This window comes from Symphalangus syndactylus, chromosome 3 (genome assembly GCF_028878055.3).
Source record: "Symphalangus syndactylus isolate Jambi chromosome 3, NHGRI_mSymSyn1-v2.1_pri, whole genome shotgun sequence".
Taxonomy (NCBI): domain Eukaryota; kingdom Metazoa; phylum Chordata; class Mammalia; order Primates; family Hylobatidae; genus Symphalangus; species Symphalangus syndactylus.
The window spans coordinates 129284226-129301271 of NC_072425.2; the positions used below are offsets into that span (position 1 = coordinate 129284226).

Below are 17046 nucleotides of genomic sequence, written 5' to 3' on the forward strand. Positions count from 1 at the left end.
TGCCACATCATGACTCTTTCAGCTTCCCTTGTTGCCAAACTTCCCACAGGGTTCTGGGGAGCCTCACCGAGCCTGTAGAGGTTCCCAGAGAGCTTGTTATTAGTAGGCCATTTGTTCATCTTGCATCTTGTTTAACTCAATCTCAATGACTTGTCTCAAGCAACAGTTTTAAAAATACAGGACCTCCTCTCGCCTGAGATTCCCATGTCCTCAAATGTTTCTGGCTTCAGTCGTCAGCCTCCTGCCTCCTACCCTGATTGGCAGAGCTGCCCCAGGCTACTGTTAATGATGTGCTTCTCTTTGCCAGGTGGAGATCCCAAGGCTCTCCTGTCCCAGAATGGACCTGGAGAGGAATTGAGGGGTTTAAGCTGCCCTAATCAGACCTGCCCCTTGGACCGATCTGTCCTTTATGTCCCCTTAAGAATGGGTTCCTGATGGAGACTGGAATGCATTCTGCATGGGAGGCTGGGGGAAGCAAAGCTGGCAGGCAGCAGCATCAGGCAGACATCTGCCCACGGCAAGGTGAACACTCCTGCCAGCCAAAGATGTTTGGACTTCTTTCTTGGCCTGTGTTCAAGCCAAGACTGGGCTTGCAGTTGGCAGGAGCCCTGTGGATTTCCTTACTCAGAATGCACCAAGCCTTATCTTTTATCCTCTCTTCTGCCATGGAAATGGTAAGAGGCTGGCTGCCTTTGAGGTGACCTGAGTCCCTGCGGCTGTGTGGACTCCTGCTAGAAGAGCCCAGGGAACTCGGAGTTGGAACCAGGTCTTCTTGGAGACTGCAAGCCAGAACCCAGCTTCCTGGGAGCACCCACAACCGAGCAGGGGGAGGGTGGGGTTGGGAGAAGTGAGTGCCCTCCAGCACAGAGCACCTTCACATGAGGTCACAGATGCAGGGACTTTTCAAAAACAACAGTGCACCTGCCAGTCCTCGTGTTTATCCACTCACAGGATTGATTTTCTAATGAAGTCCTCCTACTGCATGATTTAGGTTCATTTATTTAATTTATACAGTGATTTATTTAGTGACCTACTTGGAGCACTATAAATTCTACAGCATCCATGCAATTTATTATTTAAACCCCATATAAATCATGCAAGATGAGGAGACAGAATTGTGTGTAAGGATCATGGGGCTTGGTTCAAATTGTCTTATGGAAACTCACAGTGGGCTTTGTTTGGAGTGTGGAAAACAAACAGGTACATGAACACATCAGCAATTTTTTTTTTTCGGTAGAGGGGACCAAAAACCTTTGTTTCTATGCTCAAACAGGGCTATCCCACATGGGATTCATGGTTGCTTGGCCCTCAGACTGCAGGATGAGCATGTACAGGCTGCCCTGCTGTTGGAAGGGACCCTTGGGCTCTGTATGACCAGGGACTGTACAATCAGCTCTCTGGCATTTCAGAGCTTTGAGATGTGAACTATGTTTCATGCAGAAGGGACAGAATAGGCCCTCAGGCTCTTGTCTAAGCCCCAGCGCCTTTGCTTAAAAAATACCCTCTCTTACGTGAAACCACCAGCCCCTTCATCTTTCTTAGTTGGTAAATTTCATCTCCATATTTCCCTCCAGGCAGTAGCAGGGAATGGAAACCTGTGGTTATTTATAAGGAAGTCCTCCCCAAATCTAGGAACAGCATGCTATGACCTAGAAGCACAACAGGCAGGATAACTGTTGATGTGGTGGGTACATCACTCATTTACTCACCCATGCACCCATTCACTTATGCATTACTGATTTCAGGTACTCTCTGTGTGTATAGGAGGAAGAATGAGCTGCTGTGTACAATGATTAAGGCAAACTTGAAGTCAGCCAGAACTAGGGTCAAACAGTCTTAGGATCAGACAGCGTCTGCAGCATATAGCTAGGTGGCCTTAGGGAAGATTTTTTTTTTTTTTTTTTTTTCTTTTTTTCTTTCTTTTTTTTTTTTTTAATTATACTTTAGGGTTTTAGGGTACATGTGCACAATGTGCAGGTTTGTTACGTATGTGTCCATGTGCCATGTTGATTTCCTGCACCCATTAACTCGTCATTTAGCATTAGGTGTATCTCCTAATGCTGTCCCTCCCCCCTCCCCCCACCCCACAACAGTCCCCGGAGTGTGATGTTCCCCTTCCTGTGTCCATGAGTTCACATTGTTCAATTCCCACCTATGAGTGAGAACATGCGGTGTTTGGTTTTTTGTCCCTGTGATAGTTTACTGAGAATGATGTTTTCCAGTTTCATCCATGTCCCTACAAAGGACACGAACTCATCATTTTTTATGGCTGCATAGTATTCCATGGTGTATATGTGCCACATTTTCTTAATCCAGTCTATCGTTGTTGGACATTTGGGTTGGTTCCAACTCTTTGCTATTGTGAATAGTGCCGCAATAAACATACGTGTGCATGTGTCTTTATAGCAGCATGATTTATAGTCCTTTGGGTATATACCCAGTAATGGGATGGCTGGGTCAAATGGGATTTCTAGTTCTAGATCCCTGAGGAATCGCCACACTGACTTCCACAATGGTTGAACTAGTTTACAGTCCCACCAACAGTGTAAAATTGTTCCTATTTCTCCACATCCTCTCCAGCACCTGTTGTTTCCTGACTTTTTAATGATGGCCATTCTAACTGGTGTGAGATGGTATCTCATTGTGGTTTTGATTTGCATTTCTCTGATGGCCAGTGATGATGAGCATTTCTTCATGTGTTTTTTGGCTGCATAAATGTCTTCTTTTGAGAAGTGTCTGTTCATGTCCTCTGCCCACTTTTTGATGGGGTTGTTTGTTTTTTTCTTGTAAATTTGTTTGAGTTCATTGTAGATTCTGGATATTAGCCCTTTGTCAGATGAGTAGGTTGCAAAAATTTTCTCCCATTCTGTAGGTTGCCTGTTCACTCTGATGATAGTTTCTTTTGCTGTGCAGAAGCTCTTTAGTTTAATGAGATCCCATTTGTCGATTTTGGCTTTTGTTGCCATTGCTTTTGGTGTTTTAGACATGAAGTCCTTGCCCACGCCTACGTCCTGAATGGTATTGCCTAGGTTTTCTTGTAGGATTTTAATGGTTTTAGGTCTAACATATAAGTCTTTAATCCATCTTGAATTAATTTTTGTATAAGGTGTAAGGAAGGGATCCAGTTGCAGCTTTCTACATATGGCTAGCCAGTTTTCCCAGCACCATTTATTAAATAGGGAATCCTTTCCCCATTTCTTGTTTTTGTCAGGTTTGTCAAAGATCAGATAGTTGTAGCTATGCGGCATCATTTCTGAGGGCTCTGTTCTGTTCCATTGATCTATGTCTCTGTTGTGGTACCAGTACCATGCTGTTTTGGTTACTGTAGCCTTGTAGTATAGTTTAAAGTCAGGTAGCGTGATGCCTCCAGCTTTGTTCTTTTGGCTTAGGATTGACTTGGCGATGCGGGCTCTTTTTTGGTGCCATATGAACTTTAAAGTAGTTTTTTCCAATTCTGTGAAGAAAGTCATTGGTAGCTTGATGGGGATGGCATTGAATCTATAAATTAGCTTGGGCAGTATGGCCATTTTCACGATATTGATTCTTCCAACCCATGAGCATGGAATGTTCTTCCATTTGTTTGTATCCTCTTTGATTTCATTGAGCAGTGGTTTGTAGTTCTCCTTGAAGAGGTCCTTCACATCCCTTGTAAGTTGGATTCCTAGATATTTTATTCTCTTTGAAGCAATTGTGAATGGGAGTTCACTCATGATTTGGCTCTCTGTTTGTCTGTGATTGGTGTACAAGAATGCTTGTGATTTTTGTACATTAATTTTGTATCCTGAGACTTTGCTGAAGTTGCTAATCAGCTTAAGGAGATTTTGGGCTGAGACAATGGGGTTTTCTAGATATACAATCATGTCATCTGCAAACAGGGACAATTTGACTTCCTCTTTTCCTAATTGAATACCCTTTATTTCCTTCTCCTGCCTGATTGCTCTGGCCAGAACTTCCAGCACTATGTTGAATAGGAGCGGTGAGAGAGGGCATCCCTGTCTTGTGCCAGTTTTCAGAGGGAATGCTTCCAGTTTTTGCCCATTCAGTATGATATTGGCTGTGGGTTTGTCGTAGATAGCTCTTATTATTTTGAGATACGTCCCATCAATACCTAATTTATTGAGAGTTTTTAGCATGAAGTGTTGTTGAATTTTGTCAAAGGCCTTTTCTGCATCTAATGAGATAATCCTATGGTTTTTGTCTTTGGTTCTGTTTATATGCTGGATTACATTTATTGATTTGCATATGTTGAACCAGCCTTGCATCCCAGGGATGAAGCCCACTTGATCATGGTGGATAAGCTTTTTGATGTGCTGCTGGATTCGGTTTGCCAGTATTTTATTGAGGATTTTTGCATCAATGTTCATCAAGGATATTGGTCTGAAATTCTCTTTTTTGGTTATGTCTCTGCCAGGTTTTGGTATCAGGACGATGCTGGCTTCATAAAATGTGTTAGGGAGGATTCCCTCTTTTTCTATCGATTGGAATAGTTTCAGAAGGAATGGTACCAGTTCCTCCTTGTACCTCTGGTAGAATTCAGCTGTGAATCCATCAGGTCCTGGACTCTTTTTGGTTGGTAAGCTATTGATTATTGCCATAATTTCAGAACCTGTTATTGGTCTATTCAGAGATTCAACTTCTTCCTGGTTTAGTCTTGGGAGGGTGTATTTGTCGAGGAATTCATCCATTTCTTCTAGATTTTCTAGTTTATTTCCATAGAGGTGTTTGTAGTATTCTCTGATGGTAGATTGTATTTCTGTGGGATCGGTGGTGATATCCCCTTTTTCGTTTTTTATTGCATCTATTTGATTCTTCTCTCTTTTCTTCTTTATTAGTCTTGCTAGTGGTCCATCAATTTTGTTGATCTTTTCAAAAAACCAGCTCCTGGATTCATTAATTTTTTGAAGGGTTTTTTGTGTCTCTATTTCCTTCAGTTCTGCTCTGATTTTAGTTATTTCTAGCCTTCTGCTAGCTTTTGAATGTGTTTGCTCTTGCTTTTCTAGTTCTTTTAATTGTGATGTTAGGGTGTCAATTTTGGATCTTTCCTGCTTTCTCTTGTGTGCATTTAGTGCTATAAATTTCCCTCTACACACTGCTTTGAACGTGTCCCAGAGATTCTGGTATGTTGTGTCTTTGTTCTCGTTGGTTTCAAAGAACATCTTTATTTCTGCCTTCATTTCATTATGTACCCAATAGTCATTCAGGAGCAGGTTGTTCAGTTTCCATGTAGTTGAGCGGTTTTGAGTGAGTTTCTTAATCCTGAGTTCTAGTTTGATTGCACTGTGGTCTGAGAGAAAGTTTGTTATAATCTCTGTTCTTTTACATTTGCTGAGGAGAGCTTTACTTCCAACTATGTGGTCAATTTTGGAATAGGTGTGGTGTGGTGCTGAAAAAAATGTATATTCTGTTGACTTGGGGTGGAGAGTTCTGTAGATGTCTATTAGGTCCACTTTATGTAGAGCTGAGTTCAATTCCTGGATATCCTTGTTAACTTTCTGTCTCGTTGATCTGTCTAATGCTGACAGTGGGGTGTTAAAATCTCCCATTATTATTGTGTGGGAGTTTAAGTCCCTTTGTAGGTCACTCAGGACTTGCTTTATGAATCTGGGTGCTTCTGTGTTGGGTGCATATATATTTAGGATAGTTAGCTCTTCTTGTTGATTAGGGAAGATTTTTAATGCCCTGCTGGTAAAACGAGGATAATAACAGTCCCTACCATCAGAGGTGATTATAGAGAAATAAATGAGATAATGCACATAAAGAATTGATAACAGGGCTTGGCATGTGATAGATTCTCAAAAATTTTAGTTATTATTTGACATGAATTCTGCCCTCACAAAGTGTAAAATATAGATGAGGATGCAAAAATAGTGTGTAAATGATGATGGCATAAGGTAGAAAAGATAACTACTATTGAAAAAGGGCCAGGCCAGGCTTGGTGGCTTATGTCTGTAATTCCAGCACTTTGGGAGACCAAGGCAGGAGGATCGCTTGAGCTCAAGGAGTTTGAGACCAGCCTGGGCAATATAGGGAGAACCCATCTCTAATAAAAAAAATTAGCTGGGTTTGATGATATGTGCCTGTTATTCTAGCTACTCAGGAGGCTCAGGTGGGAGGATTGCTTGGGCCCAGGGAGGTGAGCTATGATCATACCACTGCATTGCTCTAAAAAAAAAAAAAAAGAAGAAGAAAGAAAAAAAGAGGAAAAAAAAGGAGCAGATAGTGTGTTGAGCTAAGTGTTTTATATTTTTTATTACTTGAATATTTTGGAATAAGTGAAACATACACATGGTACAAATTAAAAAGGCACAAAAGAGATACAGTAAAAGAGTAAGTCTCCAGCTCACAGCTCTCCCCAGCCAGACAGATCCCCTCCTTGAATGTAGCCTCTGTTAAGTCTCTTGTATGTCCTTCCAGAGAGCTTTTGCACAATGAATATATGTGTATGTATATGTGAGTTCTTTCTTTTCACACAAATCTCAGCACACCACCACTGTCCTGACTGGGCACTTTTCTTTCAACACTAAGCAATGTATGTTGAAGACCATTCCTTGTATGGACTCATATAGATCTGCCTCATGCCATTCTATTGGACAGAGGACATTGCTGAGTTAACCAGTTCCACCCTGGCAGACTTTTAGTTTGCTTCCAGTATTTTGCCATCACGAGACATACTGCAATTAATATTCTTTCTTGTTGAAGAGTTTCTCAAGCTTCCATAACTAGATGTGGAATTGCTGGGTCAAGGAGTATACGCATTTGTAAGTTTTCTAGCAGTTTCCAACATGTGCTTCCAAGAGCTCACACCACCTTCACTCCCACCAGCAGTGGGATGAGAATGTCTGCTGCTCACACCCTTGTCAACAAAATGTGCTATCAAACTTTTGACCTTTTTATTTTTAGGGGCCATTCATGTTCTTTATTTTATTTTATTTTATTTTTTTGATACAAAGTCTCGACCTGTACCCCAGGCTGGAGTGCAGTGGTGTGATCTCGGTTCACCACAACCTCCACCTCCCAGGTTCAAGTGATTCTCCTGTCTCAGCCTCCAGAGTAGTTGGGATTACAGGTGCGCAACACTGCACCTGGCTAATTTTTTGTATTTTTAGTAGAGACGGGGTTTCACCATGTTGGCCAGGCTGGTCTTGAACTCCTCACCTCAGGTAATCCACCTGCCTCAGCCTCCCAAAGGGCTAGGATTACAGGTGTGAGCCACGGCACCCGGCTGCCATTCATATTCTTTTAAATGAAGTCTCTTCACTTTCTGTGGAGGAGTCTCTATCACTCTCCCTCGCTGATTGGAAGGAGTTCTTTATATATTGGGGAAAGTAGCCCATTGCCAATGGCATTTACACCACCTCTAGAGCTGCCTTTAGTTCCAGTCAAGAGGGGTCGTTGTCTTGGCCCCACTCTGGCCTCCCATGGACTTACAGTTCTCTGTAGGGTGTGGAACCAGTGGAAGTGCTCCCTCTTCTCAGTCACTCTAGGGATACACAGGACCTTGGGATTTCTACCTCAAACAGCCCCAAATCCATTATCAGGCTTCTTTCCCAGGTCCATCCTTTGGAGGATGGATTATGCTGCTAGTGCACACACTCCTGGAACTGTTGTTGGTTGCGTATGTGTGCGTGTGTGTATGTGTGTACAGAGCATGGACATGCATGCTGCATTGCTTGCAGGCAGGTGTGCAAGGCCCCTTGAGATGGAGATAATTAGATGGAGACAGGAGTGGGAGAAAAGGGGAAAGGCTGGGGCAAGCTCTTCCAACTACAATACCGTGGTGTGGAACCCTAAGGAGTCAAGAATTCTAAAGTCCATCCTGGCCTTCCAGGTCATTTTGAAGGCCTACTTTGTCAAGGAAGAAAAACAAAAACATCTTTTATTTAATGGTTTATTAGCTTGATTTCTAACTTCTAAATGTGACCCGTAACACGTGGGTCTCCATTTGTAATCTTGCCCTGGGCCCTGCCAATGTTAGGGCAGGCCTGACCACTTCTCCTAGAGTCAGTAGAAACTACAGACCATCGTGGCATTTGCTTATTTATTTATTTAGATGGAGTCTGACTCTGTTGCCCAGGCTGGAGTGCAGTGGTGCGATCTTGACTCGTTGCAACCTCCGCTTCCCAGGTTCAAGGAATTCTCCTGCCTCGGCCTCTCAAGTAGCTGGGATTACAGGTGTGCTCCATCACACCCAGCTAATTTTTTTTTTTTTTTTTTTTTTTTTGAGATGGAGTCTCATTCTGTCGCCCAGGCTGGAGTGCAGTGGCATGATCTCAGCTCCCTGCAACCTCCGCTTCCCAGGTTCAAGCAATTCTCCTGCCTCAGCCTCCCTAGTAGCTGAGACTACAGACACACGATGCCACGCCTGGCTAATTTTTTTGTATTTTAGTAGAGATGGGGTTTCACCATGTTGCCCTATTTTTAGTAGAGACAGAGTTTCACTATGTTGGCCAGGCTGGTCTCGAACTCCTGAACTCAAGTGATCCCCCTAACTTGGCCTGCAGTGCTGGGATTATAAACGTGAGCCACCCCACCTGGCTAATCCTGACATTTATTTGCAAGTTACTTTGGCATGAAATCACAAGCCTTCAATGCATCATGTATTTCAGAGCTTGAAGGAAGTACAAGAAAGTCATACTCACTTTGGTCAGTTGATATCTTATCCCTATTTTATAGATGGGACAACGCAGGTCCAAGGAAGTTTATTGACTTACCCAAAGGTCAGCCTGATTCTTCCCTTTTTCAGTTGCTATGATACATTTGCTAAGGGTTCCTGTGAAAACTGCTTAAATATCCAGCATTTTGTTTCACAGTCAAATCAGGTAGTGATCAAGTCTCAAGCAAGAGAGAATAAATATGGCTTCAAATGCAGGATCACACTGGATTTTACAGCTGACTGGAACTGTCTGTCTTCAGACGCAGCCTCCGTATGACTACATTTCATAACAGAAGATCCTTCTTTTTGATTTTCTCTTGTGTGATCATCTGGAAGCACATGCGCCAGAGAGTTGGAACAGCGCCATTAAAAATATTTATGTTGGTGTGGAGTTGTTTGCATCTTAGCCTGTGTGCTGCACTAATAGCACAGTGGCAAACATGACATTTTCCCCAAGTAATTATAGAAACCAGCAGACATTTACAGGGAGTTGGCTGTTCCCTGACATGGGAAGCACAGCCTCACAGAATGGGAGTTCTGGAATCATGGTAGCATGGCTTTTTAACCCAATTTGTGCTTCTTCCTGGCAATGACCAGAGGCCCTGCAGAGAGCCAGGCACTGACTTCAGGCCTGGGAAGCAGCCCCAGGTGAAAGGTACTCACAATCTCAGCAGGTGAACTAAGAACACTGTGCTTCTCCTGCCACTCTCCCCTCCCTCCTCCTCCCCTGTGCTGAATGGAGTCTCCAGACCTGTGTGTGTGTTGGGGGGCAGGGCGGGGACCTTCACAGAGATGACCCTCCACTTCAGGGAGATTTATTACCTGTCACAGCCCTAGACCAGGCCTGCCGCAGCCTCTGAAGGTCCCCACTGCCCAGAGAGGCCGAGGGGGCAATGTCCATGGGGATGCTGGAGGTAGAGTGGGGGTGGGGGCAGACAGGTTTAGGCCCAGGGACCCAGACATCGTGGTCCCTCCGTGCCAGTCACTGTTTATGTTCTCTACTGTCATTTAGGGTGGAAACAGTATCTGCTAAGGTACTTCCCAGGAGGATGCTAAAGTTAGATTTCCCTCAGATGCACTTCTAGTCTTTCTTGTTCCTAAATGGAGAAACTGGGTCACACTGGAATCCAGTTAATATTCAGCATGGTGTGGCAGAAACATTCAGAGTCCAGAGCCAAACACCAAACAGGCTCAGGACTGAGCCTGGCTCTCCCTCACCAGCCAATCAATTTCTCTGAGCCTCAGTTTCTTCCTCTGTTACCAGGGAACGATAATGTCTATCATTTAAAAGGAGGTGATACGGGGTGTGCTGACCGCAGTTTGCATTGCTCAGTAGCTACTGTTTTTAGAACTCTACATTGCTAGAATATTTTTAACTTTACAAAGCACCATCCCTTGGCTTCTCATGAAGTCTCAGAGCTATACTGGAAGGGAAGAAGGGTGGGTATGATCGCCCTGTGGCAGAGGAGGAGGGTAAGGCACAGAGAGGTCTTTACAATTTAATGTGGCAAATATTCTTGACCATCTGTTGGGTTCAGAGCACCAGACGTTCCACATGCAATTCCTGTCCTTGAGAAGTTTGTAAGCTAATGAGCAAGGGTGACATGTGCAGTCAAATACATGCTCACCGAGGGGAGGAACTTTGGCCTTGCTCACTGCTGGATCCTGAGTGGTCCATAAATGTTTGTTAACTGAATATATGGCATGATTCTAATGCGAGACACAAGGAAGGACCGTAGCAGATTTATACACTCAGAAGAGGGAAGAGGAATTCCAACTAGGAAACATGGGTTCCAGGAAGCAGTCACGTTTGTTCTGGGCTTTGAAGTGCTGGCTAGATCTTGACAGGCTGAGATGGGAAGGAAGGATATTTCCAGAAGCAGGAAAACAGGGGTGAGAGCACTGACCTGCCATTGTAGGCTTCATTAAGGAAGCATGAGCGATGTGTCTTGGTTGGAGTTTGGGGTGTGTGATGCCCAAGTTGGGGCCAGTAGCTGGGAGACCTTATGCCCAGGTTGCCCAGAAAAAGTCCCACTTTTTGACTCTTGTGGATCAATGAACAGCTGTTAATGATTCCTGGCGTCCCTTTTTACTTTCAAAATTGTTCCAGTTTGAAAGATACATCATGTGCTCACTCTGTCTATAGCGAGAGCTGAGGTTATGAGGAAGACTTAGGAAGGGATTAAGGGAAGGAGCCCAAAGAGTCTGGACTTAAACGCTTGGCTGGGGTCCCACACTCCAGTGTTTACAGTGGCCATGATGTGGGTGAACAGGTGAAGCTGGTGGGGTGGGCAGCTGCTACGACCTAGCTCCAGCTGATGGCTACAGGTAGACATACGGACCCTTGCCAGCTCTCCTGGTACTTGAGAAAAGCCAGAAACGTGAGTTTTTATATGCATTTCCTGATATTAAAATTATCATTCAAAAATTTTACAAACACTACGTAGGTCAGACAAAGCTTATCTGCACACTGCGTCTGGCCTGAGCCCACGGCTCTCTCCCTCTGCTGGGCAGTGGGGAGCTGGGGGAGATTTCTGAGGAGGGGAGTGGCTTGGCGAGAGCTAAATGTCCCCCTCACCCAGGTGTCAAGGTGGCGTCAGGAGGCATGAGGTCAGAGGGAGGGGTGCCATTACGCGCTCTTTGACACAGTCCAGTTGGGTCACGAGGCAGATCTGAACAAGGGTGGGGCAGTGAGGATGCAGATGGACAAAAGATGCCAGGCACAAAAGAGGCCTTTTGGGGGAGAAGCTGGCCCCTGCCTGGGCCTGGAAGGTGTGGGGGAAGGGTGCAGTGAACATGAGGTGGGAGGCCTCCAGTAGGTTTGTGGTTTTCATGCTGTGAAAGTCACAGTCTCCACAGCAGGCCAGAGGGTCCTCAGGCCCTAGCCCCGTGAGGCTTTGCTTCCTCTTAGAGAGGTCCTGCCTGGAACTCAACAGCATCTTTGGTGAGAGAGGAGACCTGAGAGCTCTGGTGGTGCTGATACCAGAGGCTAGCTCCTCTGGGCAGGGAAGCCAGCTCCCTCTGAGTCGAGCCGGTCACTGAGCTGGCTCAAAGGGTGGAACGACGTGGTTTCAGTCCCGGGGGGTGCACTGCCTTCACAGGCAGCCTCTGGTGATGTGTGAGGAGCCCATTATAAGCTTGGTTAACTTATCTGGGGGACATATGCCATCTCTGAGCCCTCACCAGCAGCATTTATGGTTCAGAAGATATACATTTTTTCTTTTTTAGAGAGCAGGTATTTCAGATAGCTGCAAACACAGCCATCTCCTCACCGGGCCACTTCCTGCCACCACAGCATAACTTGCTGATTCTGAGTCAGGGGATAATCCAGGCCATTGAAGTCAGAGGTGGACTTCTTATCCTGGGGCATTGAGCAAGGGATGGGTCAGCAAAGCCAAAGCCAAGCCTGGAAGGAGGCGGTCACAGAGGATCCTTTCTCTACTCCCTGGCCCCATGTTCACTGTCTCATCACAGCCACCTCATGCCTCGCTGTTGTCCGTCAACTCATCTGCCTGCCTTCCTCCCCAGGCCATGAGCTCCTTATGGGGAAGGAGCATATCCGTTCTTTATCTCAAAACCAGCACAGTGACTACATCAGGGAAGGCGCATAACAAATGCATGAATTAGCAGCAGCAGCTGCAGCAGCAAACACTGATTTTTCTCAAATGCTGGTTACCTGTCCAAGCCCTTTACAAATCCTTTACTAAGTCTCATTTTATAACTATTCTGTAATGTAGGTACTGTGTTGTGTCCACATGAGGCTTAGCAAGGTTAGGCATCTTGCCTGTGGGACACAGCTAATAAATATTGAAGTCGGTCTTTGACCCCCAAATCTACTGATCCTAGAATTAATGCTCTTACCACCATATAATCATGTGCCATTGATCTGATATTTATTATTGCTAATTCTCACCATAGCCTTGTGAGGCGGATCTTATATTATCCTCCTATTATAGGTGAGGAAACTGAGACTCCAAGGGGAGAGGATAGGGCAGCAAACTGGAGAAAACAGACCAAATCAAGTATCAATCAAACTGCGACCTATTATAGGCAAGAAACACATACCTGCTAGACAGTGCTGACTGTGACTCTATGTAGGACACTGAGTCTTTACTCAGTAAAATACCGTTCTGATGGAGAAGAAATAATTTTGTGCCATTGCCATTCTTCTTCTTCCCTCTAACATTGTGTAAGTGCAATGTAGGGATGAGCGCCAGACCCTTTGGGTTTAAATCCTAGCCCCATCATTTAATAGCAATACGATACGGAACAAACTCCTCAACCTCCCTGTACCTCAATTTCCCTATCTGTAAAATGGGGATAAGGATGACTCCTATCTTACAAGGTTTTTGTGAGGCTTAAAAATGAAGAAATACCTATGTAACAGGATGTTTAAAAAGTTTCTGCCATGGCACCAAGATACAATAGAGGCTGAAATGCAGAGGCAGAGTTATACCCAGACCACAGTAGATGAACAGCAACTAGTTCACTACTTCTTGAACCCCATAATCATAGGGGTATACTAAAGGGCTGAGAGAGATTGAGAAGTATTTTTCTGAGAGAGTCGTGGGTGAGCTGGGGGTCCTTCTCCATCCTCCCCGATTGCCAGGGGGAGTGGTGGAAAAGTGACCACTCGGAGAGCCTGAAGAACCTCCTACCACTGGGAACACGGAGGCCTGGGCATGGCTCATGACTGAGGCAGCGGAGTGGAAGATGGCATCTGGAAGCAGTCACATTCCTCTCCCGTAGCAGGTCACACCTGCACCCTCAGCCAGGTATGAGATTTGTAGGCTGAAGGAGGCCAGAAAAGGTATCCTGCCAAGAGAGGGCTCCCAACACTAGCACTGAGGCCCTGTGGGGTGTCCCTGTTGGGGGCAGTAGGTGGATGTGATGGTTAATTTTATGTGTCAAGCTGCCTGGGCCACAGAGTGCCCAGACAGTTGGTTCAACATCATCCTGGGTGTGGCTGTGTGTTTCTGGATGAGATGAACATTTAAATTGCTAAACTGAGTAAAGCAGGTTGCCTTCCCTAATGTGGCCTCATCCAATCAATTGAAGACCTGAATAGAACAGAAAAGCTGAGAAAAGAGGGAATTCCTTTGTCCTGACTGCTTTGAGCTGGGTCACTTGTCTTTTTCTGCCTTTGGAGCTGCACTGAAACATCAGCTCACTTTGGTCTTTAGCCTGCTGGCTTTTGGGTTAGAACTACACCATCAGCTCTCCCAGGTCTCCAGCTTGCAAACTGTAGATCTTGGGACTTCTCAGCCTCCATATTTGGGCAATCCAATTTATCTATCTATCTATCTATCTATCTATCTATCTATCTATCTATCTGTCTATCTATCATCTATCTATCCTCTCTTTTTCTATCTCTATCATCTATCTATCCATCCATTCATCCATCCACTTCCTATTGGTTCTGTTGCTCTAGAGAACCCTGACTAATACACTGAAGTTGAGGGGGAGGACAGGAAATGCTAGTGGAAGAGGCGCTGCCCATATTGAGGAACCCATGAAAGTGCCACATAAGAAACGTGGTTGGTGTTAAAGCCCTGCCAGGTCCCGGGAGTGAGAGACATCTTAAGTCAGGGCCAGTCCGGGTGTGAGACGGGAGGCAAAGGAGCAGTACGTGAGATGGGAGGAACAGAAAGGAGAAGCTGATGACACCTGCTTCCCACACGGCCACTGGCCCCTTTGGCTGGTAAGGAGTAGAAACTGCCAGGCAGGGAAAAAAAAGGTCACATATCAATTCAGACTCCTGAGAGGCAGAGATTTGCTAGGGGAAATATCTATGAAGGATAAAGGGAAAGGAAGCAAGATTAGGCATAAAGGCTTTGGTCCATGGTTCAAGAGTGGGAAAGAAGGAGGACTGGGTAGGAAAAGTCTCAGATGCAGTGCAGAGGGGAGTGGGTCTGGGCGAGGCTGGCTAGTCCCCTCGCTGGCCCTGGCCAAGGTTGCCCATCAGAAGAGTTCCTGGCAGGTAGCAATGGCCTCGTTCTAGCACCCTTGCAGCACTCAGCTTTTAGATGGGGGCGTCCCTGGGAACTATAGCCTTGGTGCAAATGTGGGGCAGATCCCAAGTGTGGCCACTGGGCTGTCAGTCAACTCCGCTCCTCTTGGTGGGTTTTCCTGAAAGAGGTTTGAGTGGCTACCCCCACGGCCACCACAGGCCACACCCCAAAACCACTTTGTTTGTTCCCCACGATCACACGTGCTTCAAAAAGCCCCCACGCTGCAGAGCTCAGCTGGACACGGGGAGAACATTTTACCTTTCAGTCAAGTCTTTACTTTTGGTTATTGAGTGGAATTGAACCATTGTAATTGTGGACTTAAGGCTCTTTGTACTTTAAAGTGACTCCAGAAGTTTTATTAAGGGGCCAAAAGAAGCATGTGGACTAAGTTTTTATCCAAGAAAGCCCACCCCCACTGAGGAGGCATAAATAAATTGTGAGACTCAGAGTAAAAATACCTTTGTGACATCACTTCCGGAGTCCTTGTTCAATGTAGTGGTTACAGCTATAAAGTGCTTAGAATAGTGCCTAGTCTACAGTAGCCACTAAGTAGCAGAGGTTAATTTTAGGCAACCTAGAGGTCCTGGAAAGAGGAGCGAGGAGAGACTGGGGACAGGAAAGGAAGGGGGAAAGCAGAAGGAGACAGGCAAATGTGTCAGTGTGGATATCCAGCCCTATTTCTAGAAGCTGGGCTCTGGGGTGCCCCACTCAAGCATGAGGTCTGGTCTGCTTCCAGCTCTGGGAGGGACCTGGGGCTGAGAGGGGATGGCAGAGCATCCATCTCTGGAATCAATTGGTTCATAAAGCCACTGTGTTTGGAGGAGGCAGAGCCCCATCTGTCCAGCTGGCTGAAGCCAACTCCCCGAGCAGTGTGTGTATTTCCCTGGAGGAGTGGGTATGTGTTTTAGGTTTCAGAGAATTACCCCTATGCTGGCCCTACACCAACATCAGCCATCTCCACTGAGCCCTGCCAGTGGCTATGAAGGGATCTGTATAAGTGAAAAGTCCTCTCCTGTCTCAAGGTGCTGAAAATATATGTAGGAGGAAAAGATATGTGAATAGAAATTTGATAATGAGGACTTAAAATAAAAGCTCAAACTCAAATCTCCAGGCGACAATGAAGAGGACATCCGGATGTTGCAAACTTCACTGCCCTGTGAGTGCTTCAGGCCAGGGTTGCTGCAGGAGTTCAGCGTGGAGGGACCGTTGGACCTGGAGTCAGACAGGTGGAGTTAGGATGGCATTTCTAGCCTCACTTGCTGGTGACCTTGGACACAATTACTTAATCACTCTGAGCTTCAGTTTCCTAACCCGTAAAGGGGACATAGAATACAGGATGGGGCTTGAGCTGCATCTTTCACTATGAGGAGAGTTTGGTGTGTTTCTCATCACAAGGTAGATTACAGGGTGTGGGCCAGCACAGTAGAGAAAAAGCTTGGAGGAGGGAACGTTTGTGGTGTTTTGGTCAAAAGTGCCTGTAAACCTCTGATTTGGATGGGGGTAAGATACGTAAAGTTGAATGGAAAGCTGATTTGGATGTTGACATTGTGGGGGTCCTTGAATTCCAGGATCCTAGTAATAGCTATGATCACTTAGCTAGTAGCATGGGCTGAATTGTGACCCCCCAGCCACCCTTGGCCAAATTGATATTTGAAGCTGTAGCCCCCAGTACCTCAGAATGTTACTATATTCAGAGACAGGATCTTTATACAGGTAAGTAAGGTAAACTGAAGTCATTAGGGTGAGCCCTGATCCAGTATGACTTGCATCCCGTCAAAAGGAGATTAGGGCACGGCATGTACAGAGGGAAAACCACGTGAATACATGGGAAGAAGATGGCCATTTACAAGCTGAGGAGAGAGGTCTGGAACAGATCTTTCCTTTTTGGCCCTCAAAAGAAACCAACTGATTGACACCTTGATCTTGGACTTTCCAGACTCTAGAACTGTGAGACATTTCTGTTTGAGCCACCCAATCTGCAATATCTTGTTATGGCAGCCCTAGCAAACTAACATAGCCAGTGTAAGCACTTTACATGTGTAATTTTATCAATTGCAGTGGGAGCATTCTTTTCTTTTTTTTTTTTTTAATTATACTTTAAGTTCTGGGATACATGTGCAGAATGTGCTGGTTTGTAACATAGGTATACACGGGCCATGGTGGTTTGCTGCACTCATCAACCCATCATCTACATTAGGTATTTCTCCTAATGCTATCCCTCCTGACAGGCCCTGGTGTGTGATGTTCCCCTCCGTGTCCATGTGTTCTCATTGTTGAATTCTCACTTATGAGTGAGAACATGCAGTGTTTGGTTTTCCGTTCCTGTGTTAGTTTGCTTAGAATGATGGTTTCCAGCTTCATCCATGTCCCTGCAGAGGACAT

At 45.4% G+C, this 17046-nt stretch overlaps 1 long non-coding RNA gene across 1 annotated transcript in view; it reads left to right on the top strand.

Moving 5' to 3' along the window:
• Nucleotides 1–17046, top strand: part of LOC134736043 (uncharacterized) — a 101472-nt gene that overhangs the window by 71472 nt on the left and 12954 nt on the right. The gene's annotated exons all lie outside the window — the stretch shown is intronic.